Source organism: Varanus komodoensis, unplaced genomic scaffold, assembly GCF_004798865.1.
Source record: "Varanus komodoensis strain SLA01 unplaced genomic scaffold, ASM479886v1 scaffold37, whole genome shotgun sequence".
Classification (NCBI taxonomy): Eukaryota; Metazoa; Chordata; class Lepidosauria; order Squamata; family Varanidae; genus Varanus; species Varanus komodoensis.
This window is the reverse complement of record NW_025335889.1, coordinates 223759-237319: the sequence shown is the minus strand read 5'-3', so window position 1 is coordinate 237319 and position 13561 is coordinate 223759.

Below are 13561 nucleotides of genomic sequence, written 5' to 3'. Positions count from 1 at the left end.
ATGGACATAAGGCTAACCAGTCTATAATTCCCCATGTCCTTTCTACTACCCTTTTTGAAAATTGGGACCACTGATGCCACCCTCCAGTCCTCTGGAACTTCACCTGTTCTCTACGAGGTCTCAAAAATGGAGGCCAGCGGGCATGAGAGAACCCCTGCCAACTCTCTAAGTACTCTCGGGTGTAACCCGTCAGGGCCTGGCACTTTTGTAATGTCCAATGCCCTGAGGAGCCCCTCGACTTCAAGGGGGGTGACTCTAATCTGTGCCCCTAAGTCCCCAGCCTCATCTAATCTCCTATGCGGATATCCCCCATCCTGCTTTGGGGAGAACACAGAGGCAAAATAGTCATTTAGCATCTGTGCCTGTTTCCTCGTATCAGTCACTGGATCGGCTTCCTCCTTATTTAGTGGTCCCACCACTTGTCTCCCCTTCCTCTTCCTATTTACATGCTGAAAGAAGCCCTTTTTGTTGCTCTTGATATTCTTGGCAAGTCTCAGCTCTTAATCAGCCTTAGCCTTGCGAAGAATCCTTCTGCAACGGGCCTCCTCCTCCCAGTATACCCTTTTGTCTATTTCCCCCAGTACCCATTTCCTACGGAGGTTCCTCTTTCATCTAATCCCTCTAACCACCTCCTTTTGCATCCATGGAGGCACTCTCCTCTGTCTCCCCACCTTACTGACTAGAGGTATCGTCAAGGCTTGCGCCTCCAAAACCTCCCTTTTGAGTGCTATCCACCCCTCCTCAACTCGCTTACCTTCCAGTAACCTATCCCAGGAGACTTTCCCGTCTGGCCTTCAGTTGGCCAAAGTTGGCCCTCTTGAAGTCCCAGCTTCTAGTGCTCGACCTGCTGCCCGTCCGCAGTCCCCTGATCTCAAAGCAAAGGATGGAGTGATCACTTGCATCCAGAGCTCCCCTAATCTGTACCCCATCTAGCAGCTGCTCCCTATTGGTCAAGACCAAGTCAAGGATGTTTTCCCCTCTCATCGCCTCTCGGACCCTCTGTGTGAAAAACGCTCCCTCAATAGCTTCTAGGAAGCGACATGACCTGGCTGTCACCGCCGAGTGAGTTTCCCAAGTAATATCCGGGAGATTGAAATCTCCCATAATAACTGTGTCTCTCCCCTGAGATATCCTTAGAATCTGGTCTGTCAGGACATCATCCAGGGTCTCAAGTTGACCTGGAGGGCGATAACATACCCCCACTGTCAGGTCTCTTTCCCTGTCAAAACCCCTAAGTTTCACCCAGACTGCCTCTACCGAATCCCCATCTGTGCTGCATTCTATCTCACTGCATCCTATCCCTTCCCTGACGTATAAAGTCACGCCCCCACCTCTCTTTCCCTTCCTGTCCTTTCTAAAAAGGTGATACCGCTCTATGTTCACATTCCAGACTTGCCTTTCATCCCACCAAGTTTCTGTGATTCCCACCAGGTCATGCCCTCCTATTCCCAGGAGAGCTTCAAGCTCTTCCTGCTTATTACCCATGCTCCTAGCATTGGTGTGCATGCACCTCAACTCCTTCCCACCACTTCCTTTCCTTGGAGTTCCCAGCATCCTCCTTCCTCCCATCCTCCCTGATACCTGGCCCCTCTCTGTAGGAGTCCTGTCAGTCCCTGCAGTATCTCTAAAACCTGGCTCCCAGAGCCCTGATCCTCCCCTCACACTTGTCCAGTGCAGACACGTTACTGGGGGGGCCTGAATGCCCCCCCAGCTCAGTTTAAAGTCTTCCAGATGAAGCTCGCTAGAGCATCTCCAAAGGACCTTTTCCCCATCCTCGTGAGGTGTAACCCGTCCCTTGCCAGACGTCCATTGGCAAGAAAACGAGTGCCGTGGTCGAGGAACCCGAAGCGTTCCTTCTGGCACCACACCCTAAGCCAGTCGTTCACTTCGGAGGCCCTCCTGTCCCTTGCTGGCCCAAATCCTCCGACAGGTAAGATTGACGAGAAGGCCACTTGGGCCTTCAGCTCCCTGAGTTTCTTCCCCGAGGCCTCAAAGTCCCTGGTGGTCCCAACCACACCCTGCCTGGCCACATCATTTGTGCCCACATGGATCACTAGGTGCAGCTGGTGACCCCTGGAGTGAACAAGACGCTCCAGTCTGTCCTTCACGTGCCGGATGCGTGCGCCCAGCAGGCAGCAAACCTCCCTTGTCTCCAGGTTAGGGCGGCCCCTCAGCAGGGAGTCCCCAACAACAATCATCTGCCACCGTACCTTCCCGGTGCTGGTGGGCGGCCGTGCCCTGGCCCTCGCCTCTCCTGCAGCAGCCCCCTTGCCGCCTGACATCTCAGGCTGGGGGTCCTGCCGGTCCCCCGAGGCCTCATCATCTCCAGCCTCCCCAAGTGGAGAGAACCTGTTTCCCAGCTCCAGATTGGTGCCAGGAGAAGGAGGCGGCCATGCTGGCCTCCTCCTCCTGTGGGGGACATACCTCCATGTCTCTGCAGCTGCTCCTCCTGTGGCCTCTCCCTCAACCCTCTGTCCAGAGGGGGGCTGCTCCGGGGGGGGGGGCATGGAGAGCTCTCTTGGCCCTCAGGCACCTCACCTCCTCTTCTAGCAGGGTCACCATCTTGCACCAAGGGCAAGTGTATCCCTGCCTCTCCTGGGGGAGAAGGGCGAACATGTCGCAGCTCTCGCAGCGGATAGCAACACCCATGACTCCTGCCAAGGCCATCTCCTGGTCCGCCATTGGTATCCCTTCCGAGACCTTACCTTGGTCCCCTGCCTTGTTTCTCCTGCAGTTCCTCTCACTCAGTCAGTTCTCCCAGACAAAAACCCACTCGCACACACACACAAGGATAAAATAAACTTAAATTTAAAGTGGAAGAAAAACAAAGCAAAGCACAGCACAGCACAAACAAATCAATCAATCAATCAATCAAACCGCTGTGTCTCAGGGAAGGGAGTCTCCGGACAGCCCGGGCCGCAGCCAAGGGACGCAGACAAGGGACGACGCCCTTCCTCTCCACTGCTCCTGGCCCTCTGCTCCCCTGCCCAGCTCCTCCCTGGCCTTCGCCAGTCCCCTGGCCACCCAGCCCTCTCTCCCAGCCTCTGCCTCTGCTGCTCTGCTGCTCTGCCAAGAGGCCAGAGCCGAAAAGGCCAGATTGCCCACCATCACGTGATGGCAGGAAGATGTACATACACAGAAAGAACCCACAGGTGGAGAACAAATATTGCTTGCATGAGGTCCCATTTTCAGTTCTGGTATCTTCTGGTAAAAGCCATGAAGACAGGCAGAAGACCCAGAGGTGATAACATTGGGATGTATCAGGGGCCCAAAGTCTGGGGCTTCCAGTACAGTCCTCTAGGATTCCTGTTACTGCCGCACTTAAAGAAGAGGCTGCCAGGCTCTCATGAGACAGGATGAGGACCCACAGGTGTCATGGACCCTCTCAGGTCTCATGGGACCACTAGGGGCTGACATGGGAGTTTGCACGTATTTAATGAGATATTTTCTGCAAGAGCTCTCCAAACATGTGCAATCAGTGCAGGCAGGTGGCCAAATGCCAAGGCTGGAGAGCAACCAGTAGGGGTCTGCAGAGCACCTGCTGTTGGGGACCCTCCTGGTGGGGGCAGGATCAGAGCAGCAGGTTTGCCATTCTTGCTTCTCTACTGCCTGATGTGGGTGCCCCTCCCTGTTCATGAATGGACCAGCCCTGCTCTTCCCCATTCTAAAAGGGTGAAATGCCCCTCCTAAGGTTTAATTACAGGCAGTAGGCTCTTCAAGCCAAAATCTGCTGACATGTCAGATTGTGGGCCAGCTCCTTTCTCTTTGGCCCTGCTCCTTGTGCTACCACCACTGCATGAGAGCCCAGAGAGTTCCTCCAAAATTTGGCCTTCAGAGTAAGAGAGGTTCAACAACCCTCTACTAAATGTTCCATTAGCCTGACAGTGTAACACCTTTCCCTATTTCCAGACAGGAAAAAATGCTATTGCATAAATAATATCAGCTTAGAGCTACTGTCTTTTAAGAACACACAGAGGCCTTATCCAGATCACGCCAGTGGTTCTATGCTGCTCAGGGTCATCCACATTGATTGGTAGCCGTTCCACAAGTTCCAGACAGAGTTGTTTCCCAATCCTTCCAAAAGCTGCCAGGAACTGAAGCTGCGACTTTTTGTTTGCAAAGTACGCACTCTGCCACTGAACTACAGCCATGTCTGGCTGGTTATACAAAAAGTACCGTATTTTTCGCTCTACAAGACACACTTTTTTCCCCCTCAAAAGTAAGGGGAAATGTCTGTGTGTCTTATAGAGAGAATGTGCATGTGCCCGACGCCCGGGACACTGCCGGCCGGATGCACCACGTGGCACCACCTGGCCGGCATGCGCTCGGCACACGCTGCTCCGCCCCCCTCCTCCGGCACAGGTGAGCGCTGTTCATCACAGGTCGGTGTGTGTTTTCAAATGGCAACCCGTCTTTTAATGAAGCCCATGGGGAAGTGATGGGGAATGTGCCTGTGATTATCAGGAAGCTTTCCATGGATCCCTCCTCTAAAAACTAGGTGCATCTTATGGTCAGGTGCATCTTATAGAGCGAAAAATACAGTAACAGACACGCAGAGGTAGAAACTTACCAAAAATGACAGGAAAGAGTCTATTAAAATTTCCCTAAGCTGGCTATTGATTCATCCTATCGGCAAGTTACACATCTCCTGTACGAATAGGAGAGATGAAAAGGGAGTTCGGAAAGGGTCAGGAGAGGGCATTTCTGGGATGGGAGGAAGGCATTTTCTGGGACAGTACAGAGGGCAAAGCACACTGCCACACAATGGTAGCAAAATGTTCAGAAGTTATCAGCGGGTTATCAAGGTTGGGTACTGCTCAGCAGTGTAGGGAAGCTGTTTGCAGGAAATGATCTGCGATTTGCCAACACATGTAGGAGAGTTTGTGTTTCCTTAACTTGGAATTTGACTAGCTGTGCTTATCTCATATTCCTGTCCACTGAGGACTAGTTTCCAACATGATGAGTCACTGCTTGGAATCAAATGCAGACTTTTCTGTGGCTGCAATTGTTCTCTACTTGTTTCTGGCCAGTCCATTCCTTGGACTTGCCACTTGCACCTATTTTCCTGGCAAAGTCTTTGCCCTGACCTAAGCAGTTTGGCCTGCTCATCACCGTCATAACCACTGCCCAAATGCCAGGAAGAAGCATGACTTTGTGTGTTACATGACTGCTCCATCAAAAGGAATTTGAGTTGTGCTTCTGACTTGCTATATTTGCAGTGTAAGTGTGAAGCAACGATTCGTCGGGGTGCATGCAAGCCAAATGAAAACAGACTCATTACTCAGACTGGGGTTGCAAACATGTCTGGAATCCACGCTAACCTATTTTTTGTCTTTTATTGTATACATTAATCCCACCCCTCCAGGTGCTTTACAAAACAAAACAAAACAAAACAAAATACATTTCTTAACTTAACCTCATTAAAGCAGTATTAAATAGTAAAAATATAGTGGGTTAAAATACAGCCACCGAGTCCCCATTACTCTTGCAGAATAAAGAAGAGCCAATCTGAAAATGAATAAAGTAAAGTACCCAGGTGTCCTATTTTACAGATGATAGTCCTCTATCTAAAGAAGCCCTCTGTTTGAAGAGGTGCATGGTCAAAGTCTGGCGGAGTGAAAGTCAAAGAAGAACCATAAAGAGAAAAAGCATCATGGACTTCACAGCTGCCCATCTAGAGTTAACAGGAGATGGAGCTGGGACATGCTTCACGTGGTAACCATCTTCCCCTCCAAGTTTTGATGCCTTGAATTTCTATTTCATTACAGCCATCTCTAAACCAACACCTTTACCTATAAATATGCATATACAAATATGCAAAGCGGCACTCATGTTCAAGTGACGCATTTCCTCTTTTTTTGCAATGTGCATGTCGCCACCTAATCCTTGCCCTCTGACATCTGCAGGTGAGCTGACAGTGCCATCGGTCTGTTTGTGGCATGCATATATGCACACTTTTCTGCATGCACAGAGCAATCTTCAGTGGGTTAATTTGTGCACAGAACCCCATTCCTGTTTCTGTGCCCTTCATCCTTTCTTGACTGGAGTGATACCTTACAAATCTGACACAGCATTGAAAGGGGAGTTGTAGGATTTATAACAGGCATGGATAATTTGCAGCCTCGGGGCCTCAGGGAGCCTTCAGCCTAAGTTCAACAGCCCTCTACAATCACTCCTGTATAACATGGGGGGTTAGAATTTCCAGATTAAATTCTCCCCTCCTGAAGCACCAATGTCTCAATCCAAATCAGGGCTATCCACACTTACACTAAAGTAAATAAGACAATCACACAGAGCCAATCATGCTCTGCTGTCCATGATGTGAAGAATGTTTAATTTGGCCCCACGCTGATAGCTTGGGAAAGGGAGGTGCAAAGAATATGCCTGGAATGTGCTCCTTCAGTGTGTTATGGCAGCCCTGAGAGTGGCAAGAAAGTGATATTTCATTCTAGGATTGATAGGAAATTATACTATGCCATGAACCAAAAGCACTTTGGAGGGTTTGTTTTGTGAAATGTTGGAAAGGGTAATGAATGCAATAAAATCAAGACCCGTGATGTTAACATCAACATTCAACCACATGACTTTAACAGCAGTTTTGCCATTTGGAACCTAAGTCACAAATTTTTAGAAGTCTCTCTTCCCCTCCCCTGGCTTCACCTCGCTTCTCTTCTGCAAAAATGTCTGAGAAGTTTTTTTTCTCCCTCCCTGGCCATTTTGCCACATTTTTGTTATAGTTCATTTTTAATTTTTGTGGCACCTGCCGCCATACCCACACAATGCCCTGCAACAATACAAAATGGCTTCCACCATAGTTGTTATTGCCTCCCCTTGCAGCAAGAGCAAAAGGAACAGGAAAAAAGAAAAATAAAAGGAAGGAAAAATGACCCCATGGTGGATCACACTGGATAATTTCTCCTCCTCTTGGACAAATTGGATGAAATCTCCCCCCCCCCACACACACACACACACATACACACACACAAACACAACTGCCCCCAACTTCTCTGCCCACAAATGGGATGGAGAATTGTAAGATTCCATTTGCACATCGGTCTAAATTAAAAATCTAGACTAGACAAATGTAGATGCAATTTAAGTATGTATGTCTTTCTAATCCACATGCATGCTGTTCACTCACATGCACCACCAGCAGGAGAAAGGTGGGCACAGCAAGCCTATGTCCCTTTAGGCTGTGATGAGAGGGGCCACAGCATCATTAAGACTAGCAGCTCCGAAGTCAGAAAGCAGCTCCAACCTCTGCATGAGAACTGGCACTCAGGATGCCTTCCCCACCCTTGGAGAATTGCCCCAGCTGTGCCTGTAAGGTTGTGAGTGGCCTTCGAAAGACTTTAGGGGGTGTTCCAGGAGTAGGGAGGGGATGAGATCAGGGGATGAGAAAGGTTGGTGGCAGGATTTAGGCCTCCTCCTTTCCCGGTCCAAAGCATCACAGGCAGTCAGCCAAGCCTGGCTGTGTAGCTGCCTTGCAGGCTGAGAGGAAAGTGGAGGAGAGTGGTACCCCAGCACCCTTCCTGCCCTGCACAGGATGCTGATAATCCTCTGAGTCCAGAGGGTTGATTACAGTCTCATTGGACTGCACCATCAGAGATGTTTTTAATGGGATGCATGAAAACACCTTTAGAGCTGGACTGGAATGCTCTGGCTGCACAACTTAGTTTAGGCATGGCCTCCTCAGTAGACAGAATAAGACCACTTAAGGATTAAAATGGCAGGTACTAAGAGCAGCACTTCCCAGCTAGATATAAGCATGCTTTTTTGCTGCTGATGGCATTTCTCTGTGGGAAGGGAAGGGAAGGGAAGGGGTGGCAGAGTGTGTAAGAGCGGGTCTTATTTTTGTCTGTGAAGGAGGCCTTTGCCACTGTGAATGTGCTGTATTTCTTCACACAACACATAATGCTTTTGGAATCCACTGGGACAAATTGGGGTGATTATTAGGGGCTAAGTACCAGTAACCTTCAGGTTCAGAGGTGATAATGTCTTCTAATAGTCAACTGGTCAGTGCCAACAAGATTATAGGCAAAGCAAGTCACCAAGAAACAGGAGGAAAGCACCAGCATGCTGAGGAGAACATTGCGATTTGCAGAACAAAAACAGTTTTAAGGAGAAAAGGGAGTTAATCCCCAGCAACAGAAAACCCAACACTGTGAGAACTGCATATGCTCCATCATCACAGAATGCTGAATCCCTACAGTGGGATACATGGAAAAGATGAGGGAGACTTGGAAAACAAGCAGAGTCACCTGCTTATCAGAGAGGTTCTGATGGGGTCTCGCAGAACTCTGGCTGCAGTCTTGGGAACAGAGCCATTGGCTGGGAGGGTTCCGTGGAGTAATTATTTGGCTGCACCTTGCCACTTTACCTGCAAGGAAGGGCAGCCAGCAGAACATTCCAGGAAGAGGAGAGGCAATGCTGGTTCAACCTGCATTCCCTTTTACTTGATCTTGCCTGCCTCGATCTCAGGCAGAGACAGGTGAACAACTAGGGATGGGCCCCAAAATAATCCATGTTTATAGTGCTGTTTTGCTTGATGTTTGCAAGCCCACTATAAATAATGTAGAAAACTGGGATAACTTCCAGACAAGAGCCTGCTGGGCTGCCCTGGTGTGTCCCCCTGAACAGTGATGTGATTGACTTATTTTGGCATGCCAGGACTTTCTTGTCTGGAACAGGCAAGGTATGGCAACCCCACCAAACCCATTCAGACAGCCTTTTCAGGAGACGGATTGAGATGTCTGATGAATGTAGATGCTGGAATCAATTTCTCGCATGTTAATTTCTTAATTTCAGATGCCTTGTTATAATTAATCTCTGGTCTCCTGGAAAGTGACTGCTCCAGACCACACAAGCAGTTTCTCTGTGTTCATCAGCAGCTTCTACCCAGCACATAATCTTCCCAGAGAACACCTCTGTGTTTAGACCACATCCAGCTTAATTAGACTGATCTTGTGACTGGAACATGAAACTGCCTTTTGTCTCCGTATCTTGAGACTTCAGTGTCAGAAGGTATCTGTCTTCTCAGCAAGGGCTTGTATACATGGGCAGCATTCCCAAGAGGTTCTCCTTCTCCCATTTTGTTTGATACCACGCCTTTAGGGCTGTAGCAACCCATTTATTACTTCTTAATCAACTGTCTGGGGCTGTTACTCATTGCTGATCAATGTAAGGCACTCCCTTCTCCCCCAGGGCTGAGCACCTTTCCTTCAGGTACTCTGCTCCAAACTCAAGGAACAAGAGGCAGGGGTGGGAACGAAACCCAAGTCTTCTGCATGACAATGCAGAGTATTATATCCTGGGGCTTGCTGCTGACTTCATTCTCCTTTCCAGTCCTGCCGCTGACAGCCCCTCCAGAGCGCCACTCAGGCACCTTGAAGGGTTGGAAGTGGCTATCAAAACAGGCATCACAAAAGCCAGCTGTCAAGGCAGCTTTCACAACAGCAGGAAAGCAAAGAGAAAAATGCAAAAACGCCACTGGGAGTCAAAAATTATGGCAAAGAGGAGGAAACAAGTCAGTACTGCCACCATATCCCCCTGCAACAGGCCAGCCTCAGGATGATCAGTGTGAAAGGAGGAAGGAAGCAGGCAAATAACCCACAGTGACCTGGTCTGTGCCGGGCACACGATGAACTGTTTAGACAACAACAAACCCATTGTGGTTTGTTGCCAAAGTGGGTTGACATGACATGCAAACATGCCCATGGCAACCAAAATCACATCATCTGCATGAAATATTGGGCTGCTGTGCCCGTGAATTATATCCCTAAGACAAGAACTTGTTCTTTTTAGGAAGACAATGAAAATACCATCCAATCTTCTTCCAAAGAACACTTTTCAAGTAGGACCATTAATGAACAATCCCATTAATGATCTTGACTTAAATGATATTGTTATAACTTGATCATATTTGTAAACATTTCTTAATAAGCACAAAGTTTTAAAGAGCAAGAGAAAGAAAGAAAGAAAGAAAGAGAGAGAGAGAGAGAGAGAGAGAGAGAGAGAGAGAGAGAGAGAGAGATAAAAGTCCAACAGCTTCAGGTCAGCCATGTAGTCCAGCATCCAGCCCCAGTTCTTAACCACTATACAACTGGTATCTGGAGGAACAAGTGGGACTTGCAAGAAAACACTACAATATATTCTCAGCTGCTAATAAAAGTGCTCCTATTCAAAGGCAGGCAGCAACTTATTCATTTAGTTATCATTCTATTTATATCCCACCTTTTCTTTCTTCCAAGAAACTCAAGGCAGCTTTCATAATTCTCTGCCTCCTCTCAATTTTATCCTCACAACGTCCCTGTGAGATAGGCTGGGCCGAGAGACAGTAACTGGGCCAAAGTTACCCAGTGAGTTGCACGGCTGAGCAGGGACTAGAACACAGATTGCCTGAGTCCCAGTCCTGCACTCTTAATCATTATACCACATTGTCTCTTTTATCCAACAAGTCATTTTTTCCCACCATCTCCCCTAGTTTTCCATGTTTTCTCACTTGACACTCAACATTCTGTTACTACCATGCATGTTTTGTCCTTTTGCAGTGTTTCTATGGTGGGATGTCCTCTTAGTTAGTTAGTTAGTTAGTTTAGATTAAGAGCTTTTCTAAACAAGGCATTTATTCTGCACATGTGATACCTTATTCATTTCTTTAAACAATGCTCCAGTTTCACTTCTGTTTCTTACATGCACTTTCCTGATATTTTTAGAGTAGGGAAATTAGAGTACCATTTTCTGAAAGTGAAATAAATTTTCCTACTTGTGTAATTGTGATATTCTACTGTAACACAGCATCCCTAAAGATTGTGTAGTGGAAAAGCAGAAAAGGTTCTGAGTTCTACAACAAATCCAAAAGAAGATACAATGATTATCAGCCTTGTGTAGAGAAGTTCTAAGACGCAAACTTCAACCAGCAAAATTCCCTGGGCCAGTCTTGATCCTTGTTCCAACCAGCCAGCACTTCTGACTTCCAAAGGACTCCATTCCTCACAAACAGGCACGGAATCAATTGTGCTGCAATTTCTCAGCAGACATTTTCCTGAGAAAACGTGTGTTCTTATTTTCCTCATTCTGTGCCTCTACAAAAAGAAGGTCGCTTTAAAGAACCTTTCCAGAATCTACCTTACTGTTTGTGACCGCTGCCATTTCTCCATCACCACACTGCAAGGTGTTGTGAAAGATACATTGTCATGGCCACCTCACAGCACGGATGCTGCTGCTGTCCCTCGCAGAGAGAGCACAAACAAAAAGCTGTTGTAGGCTGGAGAAAGCAACTGTGCCACCACTGCTGTTGATGGGGAGCCTCAACCTGAGGAACTCTCGGAAAATTTCTCCCTCCCCACCCAGCCAGAGAAATTAAGGGAGATCATCCCCAAACCCGCAATGCCAATAGGTTAGGTAGCAAAGCCTTCTGAGCACAATGAAGCATCCTTCCCTGGAACACATTTTGCAGAATCAGCTGATCCACAGTTGGGGTCAGGTACTGTGAGGTTTACAAGTGTGTGGAACCACGTGGATTGAGCCATCTCTGTAACTGCTTTCACAGTGCGTGAGTTATACCCTGTAAATTTCAGGTGTCCATGTGTCCTACCTTTCAGAGGGAAGTCCTTTATTTGAAGAGCTATTCAGAGTAGTGCTCTTTCTGAAGATACTCTCTATTTGAGGAGTTGTCTAATCCAGTTCTGGTTCAGATTTAAGAACCAGCATAGAACTAGGGACAATTATTTTGTCTAGCAGCACATAGCTTACCTGGCCAATCTTCCCCACTCTGGTGAGATGTATTTCTATTTAAATGATAGCAATTGTTTCTAAATTTGCAGTTATATATTAGCATATGCAAAAACTGTGCAAGTGGGCATCCCATTTTGTCCTCTTTTTTGGCTCTGTATTTCCATTTTTATTCTTTGGCACAATAGAGGTTCCCCCACTAACTGTAATGGGTGCCAAGTGTGAAGAAGGCCCCCTTCCCATCTTATCCCCAGGAGGTATTCTCAGTACCTGTTAGCACTGTGGGCACTATATTTGAGCCTGCAGAGTCCATTGAGGAAACTTTCTTAGTTACTAGCTCTGAAAAAACACAAGCCTGGGGAATGGTCTGCTCCTAACTCGATATGCATTCCATGAATGAATGCCCACTCACACAGTCCCAGCTTTCCATAACACATCATAGGAAGGCTCCCTCCAGGTGTGGGGGATACCAAGTACAAAGGCAAGTGGGCAAAAAGCTTCAACACTTCAACAAGAATCTCAAGGGGGTCTTTGTCCAAGCTGCCCAAACATAAGGCTGGAGCAATGCAACAAGCTAACTGCAGTGGCAGCACCAAGATTATGGAGATCCTTAGGCAATGACCTATCAAGAAGCCCTTGATTTTTATTTTTATTTTGGTTGGGTTGGCTTTCCCCTTTCCTCCTCTTCCTCACCTGGCCACTGGCTCCATCTCACTCATGTTCTGTTCCATTTAGCATGGCTGCTCATCCTCTTCTATACAGAACAGAGACACTTGTCCAGCTGTCCTCCCCATGAAGGGCTATCTAGATAAAATTCCAGATAAAAAGTAAGAGATCTGTCACTCATCCAAAGTTCACACTTGAAGAACAAACTGAATAGGCAGCATGCAGTCACCTGGCTGCTGTCTCCCATGTTACACTTAGATGTGCTTTAAAAAAGTATGATGCTGGTGTCTCCATCTGAATCTATATACGTGAATCAGCATGTGCCCATTGCATGTAGATCAGCACTCTCTTTTGTGCTTCCTATACTGTTGTGTTTTCTCTTTTTTGGCAACACTAGAGTTCCGTTGCTCGCTTTTGGTGGTCAGATGGCATCTTCCCACTTATCCCATAAATGCGTAAATAAAACCATAGGACACAATTGGGCTTAGTAGCTGTATTTGGAAGTGGTGAGAGAGGGGAGAAGAGCAGAGGATCAAAGCCTCACAGAGTGAAGCTTGTTACAGTTTACATGCTCCTTGAGATTCATTTACAATCAGCGTAATATGATGTACGTCCTCAGGATGAGACTGTCATTAACGCTTGACTACACCAACTCCATTGTTCTTCTGAAGCTGATCGTGGTTGGGCTGGTAAGAGCTCATACAATGGCACTAAAGTTAAACATGGGTGCGCCAAGCAATCTAGTTTCCCAGCCTTGTTCTTAGTTTCACTCTATGCTTTGTGGGTGTCTGGCTTGTCACGTTACTTAGATTGAATTATGATGGGGAGCGAGGGCAGCAGAGGGGTGGGGTGAAGTTAATTGTTGTACCTCCTCCCCTTCACATTCATTTTATCTGCGAACAAGAATCTCTTCATAAAAAGTGTACAACAGAAATGGGCCCTGCTTGGACCCCATCCAGGTTCTTGAGGTAAAAACATAACAGGAAACATCACACCAAAAAACTGACAAATAATACTTGCCAAGAGTTTGCTTCCCAGTTCGCCTCGTCATCTTTTACAATGGAGCGCTTGATTCATCTGTAAACAAAGTCCAATTATTCCATGCAAGGAAAATAGAGGAATGGGTGCTAGTTGCACAGAGAGTGGTATTATGGAATAAACC